The 15,382-nt window shown below is 44.7% G+C and overlaps 1 pseudogene; it reads left to right on the top strand.

Annotated features, from left to right (window-relative positions):
• Positions 1 to 2,804: 2,804 nt before the first annotated feature.
• Positions 2,805 to 2,973, top strand: LOC131832758 (small nucleolar RNA U3; annotated as a pseudogene).
• Positions 2,974 to 15,382: the final 12,409 nt, after the last annotated feature.

Consider the following 15,382-nt stretch of genomic DNA (forward strand, 5'->3'; position numbering starts at 1 on the left):
GGCTTCCTCACTCTGGAGCAGTCTTGTGTTGACCTCCCTCCCAGCCTGGTTCTTCAGCCTCCCTGTCAGTCTGTGAACACCAGAGAGCCACTAATAAATTCCCCTTCTCTTGGGTCATCAAGAATCTCTGCCTGTTGCTTACATCACAGCACTGTGACTAACCCACACACAAATGAGGAAAACATACTTCTGACCCTATGAACACCTTCTCTCCAGTCTGCAGGAGTTAGCTCAGTAAGCTACTAATCATGAGGGTTCTGTTTCCATTATTTGTGCCGATAGGTGGCCAGGTCTACTCTCCTGACCTCCTTGTAGTCCACGCAATGGCAGTGTTCTGATGTGAATCACTGGAATATTTTTCACCGACTTAACCATTCTGGGCTCTATTTGCCAATTAAAAAAAGTAAATCCAGGGGTGCCCAGGTGGCTCAGTTGGTTAAGCATCTGCCTTCGGCTCAGGTCATGACCCTAGGATCCTGGGATCGAGTCCTGCATCGGGCTCATTGCTCTTGGGAGAGCCTGCTTCTCCATCTGCTCTCTCTGTCTCTCATGAATAAATAAGTAAAATCTTTAAAAAAAAAAAAAAGTAAATCCAGAGCCTGTGTTTTTATCTGGGTCCGGTTGAGAAAGCACTACTCAAGTTGCACCACATTTCAGCATGCATGCTTGCAAGCCTTTGGCGGGCTGTGATTTCCCTCTTCCTCCCAGAACGAATATTCTAAAAATCTTCCTATTTTATCTGTCCTTCAGTGTCCTGCTCTTGGATGTGCTTATGTGAAATGGGCAAAAGATAACTGAGGATTGGGAATGCTCAGATTGAGTCAGCAGCAGCAGGCAGGAAAGTTCCTTTAGGCAGAGAGCAGAGCACAAAGTCATGGATGAGAGGTGGGCAGGCAGAAAGAGGAGGCTTGCAGCCAGGGGACCTCAGAGAGTATGGCCACAGTGAGTGTCTGAGTTGACACTTCGATGAGGTTTATACCCTGAGAAATACTCACACTTGTAGCTAGACTGGATATGTGAACTCCACACCAGTGGCCTGAGGATGGTGCTTGGATCCCCAAGATAGAGGCATCTCTTTACCCCAAGGCTTTGGCTTATGACCATGAGCAGGAATGACAGCAGCAAAACACAACCCAAAACAAACAAACAAGCAAACAAAAGCAGATGGTCCAAGCTGGCATTTTGCTGAGCCTCATTTATCATCCAGTGCCTTCAGCCAGCCTCCCTGATGCTTTCCAGCAATTAGGAAATCCAGGTTCCACAGGAAGTGGCTCACAGGAGCTGTGTTCCCAGAGACGTGGTGGTGATTTAAGATCTTGGTCTGGATCAACTCAGCCCCAAAGACCAAGTGCATAGTGTGGACACAAAAAGGAATATTCAGACCTGAACACATATTGAAGTCTCAATGGAGGGACACTGAAGTGCAGCAATGTGGCTGGAAGGTAGCAGAAAAGACTAAAGAGCCAAAGGATCAGTCCAAACCACAGGTCTGGGGTGTATAAATATTTGAACAAGGTTCCTAGTTGGCTCGGGGAGGGAAGAGAGAAGGAAACGCAGCTGCAGCTTTCTGAAGACATGAGTTCATTGCTGCTTTTTTTTTCTTACTTGCGTTTTTTAAATTGAGATAAATCCCACCATTTTTTGTTTGTTTTTTAAATTCCACCATTTTTAAGTGTACAGTTCAGTGAGTTTTTGTATATTCATCATGTTGAGGAACCATCACCACTCTCTAATCCAGAACAGTTCCATCACCCCAAAAAGAAATCCCACACCCATTAGCTGTCACTCCCCATTCTCCCTTCCTCCAGCTCTAGGGAATCACAAATCTACTTTTGGACTCAATGGATTTGCCCATTCTGGGTATTTCCTCTGAGCGAAACCATACAGTATGTGGCCTTTTGTGCCTGGCTTCTTTCTTCTTCAAACGTTCCTAAGGTTCAGCCACGTTAGAGCACGTGTCAGCGCTTACTCTTTTTGTAACTGAATACTATTCCCGTGTGTGGACGTACCACCTTCGTTGATCCATTCACCTCTTGATGAACATACGGATGGCTTCCGCTTCTGGGCTACTATGAATAGTGTTGCTGTGAACATTTGTGTGTGGGTTTTTATGTGAAGATATGTTTTCAGTTCTCTTGGATATATACCTCGGAGAGCAATGGCTGGGTCACAGACTCCCTTGCTTCTTGAAACTCTTAACCTCAGTGAGGGGCGTGGGGCAAAACGGCAACAGTACTGTTCTTGCTGCCACCCTCCTGGATACGAAGCTCTCGATGCAGAGATGCCATGCGATGTGATAGTGTAAGATGAGCTTTGGTGCCTGCAGGAATGTGATGGCAAGCAAAGTTACTCCCTGAAAAGTGGAAGTAGAAGGTGATGTGGCAAAGGGAGCCAGGTCAGAGTCAGAGGACCCTTGCAGGGAACATCCATTGCCTCCTGCTGTCAGACCAGCTCCTCTCTGGAGCCTGCTGTTCCAGCCACATTCCATCCATTACTGCTCTTCCCAGAAGCACCAAAACATGGGTCAGGCAGTCAAGTGAATAGGTGCAAAGAATTGATTAGATTTTTTAAGGTGCTTGATGTCTTAGTTGGGTGGCTATAACAAACTATCACTGACTGTGTGGCTTATAAACAACAGAAATTTATTTCCCAAATTTCTGGAAACTGAAAGCCTGAGGTCAGGGTGTCAGCATGGTTAGGTTCTGGTGACAGCCCTCTCCCGGATCGCAGTCTGCCCTTTACTCACTGTGACCTCACATGGCAGAGGAAGCTCTCCTTGGTCTCTTTTAGAAGGGCATTGATCCAAGACTATACTTTCAGAGATCATTTCTATAGTTTGTTTCAAGGGCATTGATCCTACTCATGGCTCCCATCCCCATGACCCGATCACTTCCCAAAGGCCTGACCTCCAAATGCCATCACACCAAGCATTAGGTTTCAACCTACGGATTTGGGGGGCGGGTGTGGAATGGGGACAAAAACATTCAGTGTACAGCACCTGGCAATGTTAGTTACTTTTAAAAGTCCTTATTTCCTCTGCTCCTCCCTCTACCCCACCCCCACCCTGCCCTGCCTGTGTGCCCGCGCGCTCTCTCTCTCTCACATAAAATCTTTAAAAAAAAAAAAAAAAAAAAAAAAAGGTAGCAGAGAGGCATCTGGGTGGCTCAGTTGGTTAAGCGTCTGCCTTGGGCTCAGGTCATGATCTCGGGGTCCTGGGATTGAGCCTCACATTGGGCTTTCTGCTTAGTGGGGAGTCTGCTTCTCTGTCTCCCTTTGTTGCCCCCTTCCCCCACTCATACTCTCCCTCTCAAATAAATAAAATCTAAAAAAAAAAAAAAAAAAAAAAAGACTTTCTTCCCTTTATCAGTGATAAAAGGAAGATCTGCCATAAGAGTCAGAGAACCTCTGTTAATGCTCTGCCTTGGTCCATCTCGTGCCCAAATGTTCCTCCTGATACAAGAGGGGTTTAGTGATGCTCCCGGCACCTCCTGGAAGAACACACACTATGACATTTCTGAAATAGCATGATGCTCTTCTGTGCCTTCCTCTCCCTTCCCTCTGCAAACAGATGGCCAGAATGGAAGGCACATTTCTTCTAATCAAAGTGTGTCTCCTCTGACCTCTCAGGCTATTTAAATTCCTCTCATCAAATAAATCCCGCAATAGTCCAAGTGGATTTTCACCCTAAGAGTGCAGATGCAGAGGAAACCCACAGGATGGTGAGGAGGCTGGTTTTTCATGGTGTTGGTAGTGACCATTGAAATGCTATTTGTAGCATTAATTAAAATGAAAAGAGCAGAGTCTTCATAATACTAGGTAATACTAGGGATTAAGGTAGCTCCCTGGGGGGAAATATGCCTTCATCTGCACCTTCAATCTGCACAAATCTAGCCTGGGTGGCTCACAACGCTGGCAGGTAAAACCGTCCTATCCATTCTAACCACCGCTTCTCTGTACCTGAGTCTACATGGTGAGCACTCTGCTAAGAGAAAGGGATACAAAAGTGACTAAAACGCAGTTCTTGTCCTCAAGGAATTTATAATATTAATGGAAATATGTAAAGGAATCTGATATGTTGGGCACAAGTGAAAAGTTGAAGATTTCCGGGGATAAAGGACAGACGCCAACACAGGCCAAGATCACTTAGCCTCACTGAGTGCTCCGAGACCGTATTCCTTCTGCCTAGACCATCCTGGTGGGAGGGGGCAAGGGAAGAGTAGTTCTGTGAATCTAATGAGTCTATTTGGACCTTTCCCTGTGGCCTTAACCTCAGCAGACACTACTCCCTCTGTAGACACTACTGAAACCACAAACTCTAGATAATCCTTTTGGAATTATTTGCTTGGAAAGCAAAAAGATGCTAGTGCCCTCTTTCAGAAAAGCGTATATTTTTGTAATTAATTAAATCAAGTGAACCCTTTGGTCTATGATAGGTACAGCCTCTTCTAATTTTAAAGGCATTGAGGACCCAAATATTATATGAGGCTGCTCCCTCATGGGCCCTCAGCAGGAAGAGCACAGGAGCAGCCTGGAAGGGACCGCCAGAGCACAATGTAGGTTGGAGAGGTTTCTTCTACCAGATCCCAGGATTTCAGCAAATTTTTCAGGTCCTTGCCAAATGCTCTAAAGCATTCAGTCCCAGAGCTGTGTCTGGAGTTGGCCCTGGCACTGTCAGCTGTTGGTCTGGGAGATACTATGATGAGGACTAGCTCTTAGGGAAATGGTGCCTTTTGAAGGGACACATCACTTGGTCACTGATTGTCTTGGAGTAAGGTTTTGGGGTATAAAACTGAAACTACCTGGTAAACATGGATCGTCTGCTGCTGCTCTAAGGTAAGCATCCTTTTTTGAGGAAACTGAAGGAATTCTCTCTGAGTCTGAGGGTGAGCTTCACAGGCAGGATTGGAAAATCTTCCCTTGCCCTAGTTTCTTGAAGCACTGTTCACTTGCTTCATACCCTCGTCCTCCTCTTGGGAAAGCAGGAAAGGCAGAGACAGCACCACTAGGAGGCTTCCAATGCTTCTTCAACTGTTCACTAGAGTTTTCCCCAAATGTGTTTCTGGTTAGTTTAAAGAAGGATAAACAAGATTTAATAGCTGGCAATGAATCACATTTTTTTCTCCCTAAATGCTATTTGGATCCACTCAAACCCCTGTCATTCTACTTTTGTACAAATAAATAAATCTCCTTTTCTTTTCTGCATTTTTCTCTGTCCTGCATTTCCTAAAATACAATTTGTTTGACGGATGAGTTAAGCAGTTCTGAGGTTTGTTTTTGGCTCTGTAGGCAACTGGGTTGTTTTCTCATCATAATTCAGTGGGACAAGGTTATCACCCCACAAACACTAACACCTCATTTAGAACCAGAAGCACCCCCTCCCCGATTGAGTAAGCAATTGCTGATGTTCTTGGTGTAAGTTTCAGTTGTTACATATAAAGTTTCCTTCTATCAGCGTCTCTGCCCTGCCTCTCCCCTTCCTTCTCGTTTTAGTTCTGCTGGGGGTACTGGGCCTACACAGGCATTCTGAAGTGTAATTACAGACAGACACAAAGCAAACTTGAGAGGAAGTCCATCATTTGCTTAGGCCTGGGGTTCTAGACAGAAATCTGACAAACGAGGACCAACCTCACTGTAACCTGAAAGCAAAATTAACCCGGGGAATTTTTTTTCTGAAACAGAAACCACACAATCGTGAATTTTTTTTTTTTTTTTTTTAAGACAAAGACCTGTGAAATAGTTGTGCTGAAATTAAACCTACATGTTTTCAAAAGTCATTGTGCTGGAATAAAACGGAAACGTTCTCCAAACAGACTTAGAATCAACATTGCATTTGGTCTCAAGTCCCCGGTTAAAGGGAGAGTGCCCTTTAAATAACTGCCCATTATAGTAAGAGATGAGGCAGGTGTATGAAAGTATGCCAAGGATCTCATTTTCAAGTTCTTACTAATGCAGCGTCTCTGTGAGCCTGTCTCAAATGTTCTATCAGTGTTTCTCACAATCAGAAATGTTATTATAAAAAACAAACAAACAAACAAACAACTATTGCTCAGAAGAAAGGCAGAAGATCCCAAGAGGAGGGCAAACCCGGAGTCCAGAGGTGGGCTCCTGTTCTCCTGTTTCTTTTGGGTAGGTGGTTGGAGAATGAAGAGGAAGGAGTAGGTTTCCACCTGAGAAACCACAGCCGTTTCCGCCCTGCCATCCTACCTCCCCTGATCCATCTGTCCAAGCTTATCCACAAAGCCTAGAAGCCATATGGCCTAGCCTGAAGATTACTTCCACAAGTTCTTCAGATTTCTTTCTATTACAGTACTTGTTAAGTCTGCCTATGCTGTATTGCAATAATCTGTTCATGAGCCTATAACTATCTTGGGAATTGGGACATTATCTTCTTTGGATCTCCTAGTATCAAGCATAGAGCACGTAATAACTGATAAATGAACAAATGAGCAGCGGCATGAAGGAAAAAATACCAAATAGCACTGATTAATAATATATTTCCTAAAAAATAATAATAAATGTGATAAAAATTTTCAAGATTTTATTTATTTATTTGAGAGAGAGAGGGAAAGAGAGCACAAGCAGGGAGCAGAGGGAGAGGGAGAAGCAGACTTCCCGCTGAGCAGGGAGCCTGACCTGGGGCTCGATCCCAGGGCCTTGAGATCGGGATCTGAGCCAAAGCAGATGCTCAGCCAACTGCAGCACCCTGATGCTCTGAAATGTAAAAAAATGTTTAAGCCACTTTCCTTTCCCAGCTTTCACTTATCAGCCACCTATAATGAAATATGTAATTTTTTAAAAGTAACATGAAGAGTACTATTTCCAGTCAGCTTCATGCAATTTTGCACAGTTTGTGGGACTGCCTTGTAAGCACCCTGGGCCCTGAGGATCAGGAAATGCAAAGTTCTTACTACTGGCCCAGGCCAGTGGTTCTCTCCACCTTCAGGGTGTACTGGAATCACCAAAGGACACCTGAGATTGCTGGGCTTCATTCCCAGAGGCTCTGATCCAGTAGGCTGGGGGCACTGTTGCAGCTGCTGGACTGGGGAACTTCACTTAGAGAGGAAAACAGGCCAGGTGGTGTGCTGAGTTTGCAGTTCTTTCGCTGATCAAACTGCCTGGCACTGAAGAGGCCATCCATCTCACGGGGGGGCGGGGGGGGAATGGCACTGGCTCCTTATGTCCACAGAGCGCTCTGGAACACGAACCCTGGGTCACTTACACAATCACACCTTTCTCAGCCTTATGGTGATGGAAGACAACAGGGAGAAAAGCAGTGAAAAGGACGGTGCTTTGGAAAATTAGAAATACTACAGAAATGGGCTGTTTTATCATCACAAACGTCCTGTGTACTGGGCTTTTCCGCTGGTGCCTTTCTAGGTTGGACTTCTCAGCCTGGAAATACTGATGTTAATATGATGGAACAAACTCCCTGTTTTAGGAAACATGAAAAATGCCAGGAAAAAAAGGAGTGTATCAGGGTTTACACCCTGGGGGAGTTCACAATTTTGGGGGCATTCTCCTAAACTGATACAGAAGGACGAGCATCTGCTCAGTATCTTATGCATATACATCTTTACCCGCTGATGCTACAACCACCATGGTTGTTTCCGGGGATCTGCTGGCAGCCCCAACTCCAACATTAATCAACTTGACATCTGGAACCAACCTGAGGCACCCCGTCCGAATGTCACAGATGCCTTTACTTTCCAGCTGTCAGCAAAGAGATTATTCAGTTAAGGGTGCCAGGTCTACATCACACAGTCTGCATGGAGGAGGGCTGGGTGGTATGTTAAAAAGAAAGCTGAATAATCCAGGAGTGTGGGGAAGACAAAAATCTCCCTCAGTAATCAGTCAACTCAAACCTACACCAGGAAGGCATTTTGCCTGCAGCAGCAAAATGACTGTGGTTGGGTTGACCTGGTGAGTTTGCGCTCTACATGTCCTCAGATGCATATTTTGCCCATTTTTGCAAATTCCAATGCTCCTTGAGCTAGCTCCATAACAGCAGCTGCTACTTTCAAAACCCTTGAGCACCCAGGGCTCTGTTGCAGCTGGGCGGCATTGGTGCCGGGAAGGATGTGGACACTTCCTCTTAGGTGAGTTCCAAAGACGCCTGGGCACTGCTTAGTGAAGAGCAACGTACTCATTGCTACTATGGCGAGAGCAGCATGGGATGGGGCTGATGGGCACAATGTCAATTACATACCCTTTTTATTGAAACATTCCACATATTCTCATATGGAAAAGGAGGCCCAGGATGTTATCTAGAAGAACTGCTTATTGGAAATTACTCTGTGATGTGTTAGGACAAAGCAGGCAATGGGGAATCAAACTTCACCTCATCAAGGAGGGGGAATGGAATCTGTAGGTACCATTGTAAATCATCCAGGAGACAAATGTCTGCCTGGATTGTCACCCACCATTTCACGGCCTTGATTTCTCAAAACCTAAAACCATAAAGGACCCGAACCAGAGAGGAAGAGCATCCTGGCCTCCCATGTTTGCTGATTTAATTTTCCTCTCTGAACACACGCAGCCCCATAATTAGAACATTTACCAACCATAAATGCAATTTAAACTCTGTACATGTGTGCCTATACGTGTGGAGAAGTTTAAGCTGAGATACGGTTTCAATAAAAACAGTCTTTCTGCACTGATTAGAATGTGTAAAGAGGAAATCTGTTTATACCACAATCTACTCAAAACTTGTGTTGGCAGCAACACTCTTGGCTTATAAATGTCAATAGCAAAGCTACACGAAGAGTATGAATTAAACTGCTCATAATCTGGAAATTCCGAACTCATTCTAAAGTGGCATGCCTTTGGGATACCTGGGTGGCTCAGTCGTTCAGCATCTGCCTTTGGCTCATGTCATCATGATCCCAGGGGTCTGGGATCAAGCCCTACATCCAGCTCCCTGCTCAGCAGGAAGCCTGCTTCTTCCTCTCCCACTCAGCCTGCTTGTGTTCCTGTTCCCTCTCTTGCTATGTCTGTCTCTGTCAAATACATAAATTAAATAAATAAATAAATAAATATATATATATATATATATATATATATTTTAATGACATGCCCAACTCATTCCACTACGGTGGTCCTGAAGGAATGTCTTAAGCCCTTGTCTGAATGGCAGACTGCTCACGGAGGGGGCCTGCTCAGGGATGCTCCTCCCACTGTGGAATTTAAGGCCACCCTCAAAAGGCAAGAAATTCTCAGAGGAAACTACAGAGTCCTGCGATGTTTTGGAATGGGATTCAAATTTATTTGCCATCTCTTAAAATAACACTGGTATCATTCTGGATGTATGGCAGCATAAAGAATGAAATTATCAGAATAATTTAAAAGCAACAGGGCATTTAATTTTTCTGATACTCCGTTTTTCATTTCCTATTGATTTCATAAAAATCAGCAATCAAACACTGTCCATCAAGCCTACCTACCCACCTATTCATTCATCCAGACCAACAGCAGCCCTGTTCTGATCAGTGCAAGGGCCCCTGATGGTTGACAGAACTCAAAAGAACCATTGGTCATACTCAAAAACCAGAAGGAAGAGGAAAAACACAAGCAGAAGAGATGAAGGTGGAGAAAAGCCACAAGGGACAAGTGGGCACTATCTGTAAAGGCAGGGACGTTGTGGGACGGGATTGCCTGCGGGGAGGTGTAGATGTGTCTCCCCTGTAGCGGACTGTAAAAGAACAACCTTGCGATGATGTAGACATGACCAGCCCCACTGGTGAGAGTCCTAGAAAGATCTCTGGGTGATGAACAGTCTTCCCCTCCAGGCTGGCTGGGGGGAAATATGCATTTATTGAGCTTCAGGGAAAGCGGTGGGGGGAGCTTGTCTATAAAAACAACAATAATGGGGCGCCTGGGTGGTTCAGTGGGTTAAAGCCTCTGCCTTTGGCTCAGGTCATGGTCCCGGGGTCCTGGGATTGAGCTCCACTTCGGGCTCTCTGCTCAGCGGGGAGCCTGCTTCCTCCTCTCTCTCTCTCTCTGCCTGCCTCTCTGCCTACTTGTGATCTCTTTCTGTCCAATAAATAAATAAAATCTTAAAAAAAAAAAACAGCAAATATGTGCTATATGCCAGGCACTGTTCTAATCAATTGACATTTATGAATTCATTTAACCACAACAACCACCGCCCTAGGAAACAGGTGTTATTGCCACTCCCCATTTTACAGATGAAGAAACTGAGGCACTGAGGTGCAGGAACTTCCCAAGGTCATCTGGTCAGTGAGTGGCGAAAGCAGACACTGGCAGTTCATTCCGAGCCACAAATTTTAGCTCGAATCTCTGCTGCTTCTCGAAAGTACCAGGACCCATGGAGTAAGCAATGTTCTAAGCAGACTCCAGACGTCCCTGCTTATAACCAGCACTCCATTCTACCTCCTGACATGGCTGACAAAGGTCAACTGAATATATCATGTCCCCTCTACCCTTTTCTTTTGTCCCATTACACTTGTTCTAATACCAAAGTCAACCAGGAGCCCTGTTACACTCTGGAGTGACTACGGGTTTATTTGTGTGGCCCTGGGCTGTTAGATGGGGTGCTGATGGGGGCCCCACCCTCAGACCAGGCTCTCCTTCTCTTCTCCAGGTTTTTCAGGCATTCACTTGGATCTGATCCGCCGCTGGCGAAGGCTGTGTGTGCCCACGTAAAGACAAAGAGTATAGACAATTGTTTTCTGCTGATTCAGACGCAAGAAAAACTCCAGACAGCAGGGCAGTCATTTACAGAGCACTTTCAATATATGAAATCAGTGCTTTTACATGTCTTAATGCATTTACTTCTCACAGCAACTCGGGGAAGCAGCCACTGTTATCTCTGATTTTAGAGGGAAAAAGACTGAAGATTCAAACAAAGCTCTGTGACTTGCCCAAGATCATACATCCAGTAAAAAGCACAGCCCCAGGCCTCCAAAGCCCTGTGTATATCATGATGCTGAACACAAATCCATCTTTCCTTCAGCCCTTTATAAGCAACAACAGCAACTGGAAATAAATAAATAAAGAGATAGAGAAACAAAGAACCAGAACCCTGCCCTCAGTTTATGGGATAAGAGAAATGAGTAGCTCAAATGGACCACCTTCAATGTATTCTTTCCTGCATCCCAGATGTCCACACAAGATGGGGCAGCCTCCACATGGCGACACGCCTTTAACCTCTCTTTCTGAGATGAGATCTGTCTCCATACTCCACCCCGGAGTGAGTGCATTTCTGGGGAGCTGGAAGCGGAAGGTCTTCCATGAGGGGCCCTCCTCCGTAAAGTACCATTCCTCTTGTTCTCCTGAGAGCCCTGGTTAGCTGACCTTTCAGGCACGATGAAAGATAGCTTTTTTTGGTTTATTTTCCCCAGACAGTTGGAGGAATGTTGTTCTGGGCTAATGTTCAGTGGGTTTGTGTTTTTGTTGCTGTATGGTGCTTTGCTATAGTGGTATTACCATATTTTGGAAGTTTTCTAAACCATTGCCCATGCACCCAGGGGTGACTATTAAAATGATGAGGACATTTTTATAAATCACAAAAATAAATAAATGTATAAAAGCACAGTTAGTAAAATAGGCAAAGCTAGCTCAGCTAAAAAAACAACTGAAAGTTTTTTGCAGAATCTGGGTTTTGTACCTAAAAAGAAGTCCATGGGAAAAAAAATCGTACATTTTAAGGAACAACAAAAAAAATAAATATATGTGAATAGTATGACAAATGGTAAATGCTGAATTTGTATTTTTTATCTTTGCATTTAGATGGAAGAAATACAGATAGAAAAAATGAAGCATACATGTACTAGGGATAACTGTAATGTTATGTCTTATTGGTACATAATCGTTTTGCTAGAATCAAACCACACATGACAATTTTTTCTTTTTAAGTTGCTTTTAAGAAAAATGGTCCTTTTGTTCTCTCATCTAATAGCTATGACATTTACCATATCTGAAGTCCTACCAGCATAAGAGATTATGGCCAGAGCCTGCTAAGAAAATTCAGAAGCTAGAATTTCTGGAATATCTGCCCACCCCCTCTATTTCCTTCTCCCCATCTCCCGCTTCCACCTACCCACGTATCCACTACTCTGCCAAGAGCATGACCTTTACCAATTGAGGGCTTCACTGACTGCACATAAGCTTAATCCTTGTCTCCCTGGTCATCCCTGAAAATACACATAAGTAGTTTTCCAGAAGAGAAGAAACCGATTGCCAAGTGCTCTGTGTGCTGGGCAAAATTTCAATGACTAAGTGAATATATATGGAGGAAATAAAATTAAGTGCTTAATAATCCATTAATGGGCAAAAATTCAACCATTTACAACTTGACAAAAGCCTATTAAATGGGTATTTTACTTTCAATATTTTAGGTCAGGCAGGTCTTTTGGTACTCCATGGGAGAAGGAGACAGCAAAGTGAATGTGGCGGTGATTCACACTTGCAGGGCTCCTCCAGGCTCTTTAAAGTTCCCCAAACAATGATGCTGACCCTGGCCTGGGCCTTGGTCTACTAGCACAGGAGCTGGGCAGAGTCAGTAGCGCAGCTCCTTATGGATGATTACACTTATAGACCTTGGGCAGGACCTAAAGAAAGCAGGCTTCAGGCCAGCTGAACTTAAACTAGCTTTGTTTTAAATGCCAAAGCAAATGGGGCACGAGAGTCGTCCTACTACATTCCACATTATTAGTGGAAGGGGAAACTCTTGCCATAGTGCAACACTAGGAAGAGGCAGGTGGTCAAAGAGCAAGGCTTCCGCCAACTATAGAATTGATAAGACTCTGATCGCTTATGGAACTTTCAGTTCTCTGCGTGTGTGTGTGTGTGTGTGGTCTGAAAAAAATCAAACCAAAGTGTGTGTTTTGGGGAGGTGGGGGGAGAGGGCAGGCAGAATCAAAACAGCAACTGTATCTGAATTTGTTTTTTAACTATGCCAAATGCATGTGGAGTAACAGAATCAAACAAGTTTCTCAAGCAGAAAGAATTATTTTGCTTTCAAACACGGACCAGGTAAAAGCAGTCTCAAAATCGATTAGAAATGCAGCTGTGATTCCACTGTGGTTATTCCTTCTAATCACATACAAAATTGCAAGTGCTTTCTATAAATTACTTGCAGGTAATTAAGTCCTTTACATTCATTCTGTGATGGGGGCAGTCTTATCGGGAATGTTTGTCCTAGAACAGCTGTTAAGTTCCTCCCAGGAAAAAAAACCTGCAGGACTCTTTAGTTCATAATCCTGTTAGTTTACTTTCTCGAAATTACAGTTGGGCATCATGTTGATGCAAATAGCAAGGCAAGTAGCTCTAGGTCCACAGCCAGAAAAGGGAGCTCCCTGCCCTCACAACAGGTGGAGAATGATCAGACAATGTATTTGGCCTTTCCCTCCCCCACCGCACCCCTCCAAACACACAGACATATACCATGAAATTCCAGATTTGCCCTTCAGTCATTTTCTGGTGCTCACTCCAAGAGCAGAAGGGGCAGGAAAAGAAGCACAAAGCTGAGCCAGGCCCCATCTGGCTACTGACTTCTTCTCCTCTTCTAGTTTCTTCTCTGACATGACCTGAACATCACTTGGGTCTTGGAAAGCCGGTGGCTTTCTCATTCTGTTCCCTCAGCAATACTAGGCCAGCCCTTCCTACCCCTTAATAGATATGGATATCCTAATTTTCTAAGGCTCTTCTCCCTAAGCAAAGTAAAGGCTCCCAAAGGGCACAAATCATTCTGTGGCCTTTATTATTGCCAGTACAGGGCTAAGCAGCCCCAGTCCCTCAAAGACAAATTGTGGGAGGAGTCTCTTCAGTGTAATTTTGGTCAGTTGTACTAGATGGGCAAGAAGAACAAACGAAAACATCAGGAATGACAGTACAGCAAAGTCAGCCACTACGAGAAACCCTGTTAAACTTAGAAAAAACAAAACCCCGTTTCTGTGATTGCCCAGAGTACATGAGCACCCTACTCTGAGATAATTATGTAGTCTTTCCTTCGTGGCTTCGTAGCTATGCTGACCATGAATATAAAATAGAATCTTAACCCTCAATACATTCCTTTTCAGGACAAACCTTTGGGCCCACCTTCATTAGTGGACTAAAACTAAATTCTAGAGTTGGGGTCCTCTCACACTCTTCCGTAGATTTGTTTTTAGTATAAGTTCTTAAACTGCCACAAAATAAAATGCTCAAGGATCTCAAAAGGGAGATTGTCGCCTTATAATTAGGACCTATCCCCTAGTAGTTATGTAAATTCTCATTCTTCGTCATGAATTACTGAATTATTTGCTTTTTGATCTTTCAGGGGTGAAGTAGGTTGGAATTTTCACTCCTTTTACCTCTGTAGTATTTTCATTTTTAAAATTAAAAAAAATAAAAATTTAAAAATTACTCATTGCCAGTACGTACATAAGTCAAATAATGTAGGAAATTTATGGTGGGGGGTATGAATTCAGGGCTTGCCAGCAGAAGGGGGTGTGCTGAAGCTGGTTTCCTTTCACCTTTGGAAGAGATGGACGCTGTCTGTGGTGACACAGGTTCTGGCCTTAGACCTTTGTTTTCCTGCATTTACCTAGAAGTAGGCCTCAACCCCAAAAGAGTTAGCAAAGGTCACTTCTCAAACCCTTAAAGCTAAGATTTGGGTCTTCCTTTGCAGAAGAGTCATTTACTGATTACTAATACTAAATGTCTAATACTAATGTCTAATACTAACGTTTAAATGAACAACTGAATATTGCTCCGTTTGCACCTTCACAAGAGCCTTGGTTACATTTTACACCGTGTGGAAATCGTAACAGTTTTCTCTTCTACCAAATTTTCCTCTCCTTGAAAGAGTAAGTTAACAGGAGACACAGAAATGGATGATTTCTACAAGGATGCTGGGTTAATAACCCAAGCATCAGACACACACCCCAACCAGTCACCCCACCCCAACTGGGGCTCAGGGTCTGCTCCCCCCGACCAAACTTGGAAGAAGTCCGGAGGGGGAGATGAACCTGCCACCAACCTATGGCTTTTCACCGCGAATGGCTTAAGTAACCCCCCGCAAAATAAGCATTTGCACACACGCCAGGCGCGGATTACCGGCCTCGAAGCCAGGGCAGCGGATGGGATTTCAGAGCAATTTCTCCGATTACTCAGCCCCAGGACAGCGGACGCGTCTCCAGGCACACTCCCGGGCGTGCGGAAGCCCCCACGCAGCCTCCTGGCGGCTGCAGCTCCTCACCCCGGGACCGGGCCTGGGCAGCGCCCCACGCCGGCAGAACGAGCCCGCCACCCCAGCAGCGACCGGCCAGCTCTTCATGCTCCACGGCTCTGAGCTCTTCGCACGCCCCCAGTCCTGCGTGGGAGAATTTGCCCTGCTGGGAGCACCAAATCGTCTCCCTGCCACCCGCCAAACGGCGAGATG

Source organism: Mustela lutreola, chromosome 5 (genome assembly GCF_030435805.1).
Source record: "Mustela lutreola isolate mMusLut2 chromosome 5, mMusLut2.pri, whole genome shotgun sequence".
NCBI classification, from domain to species: domain Eukaryota; kingdom Metazoa; phylum Chordata; class Mammalia; order Carnivora; family Mustelidae; genus Mustela; species Mustela lutreola.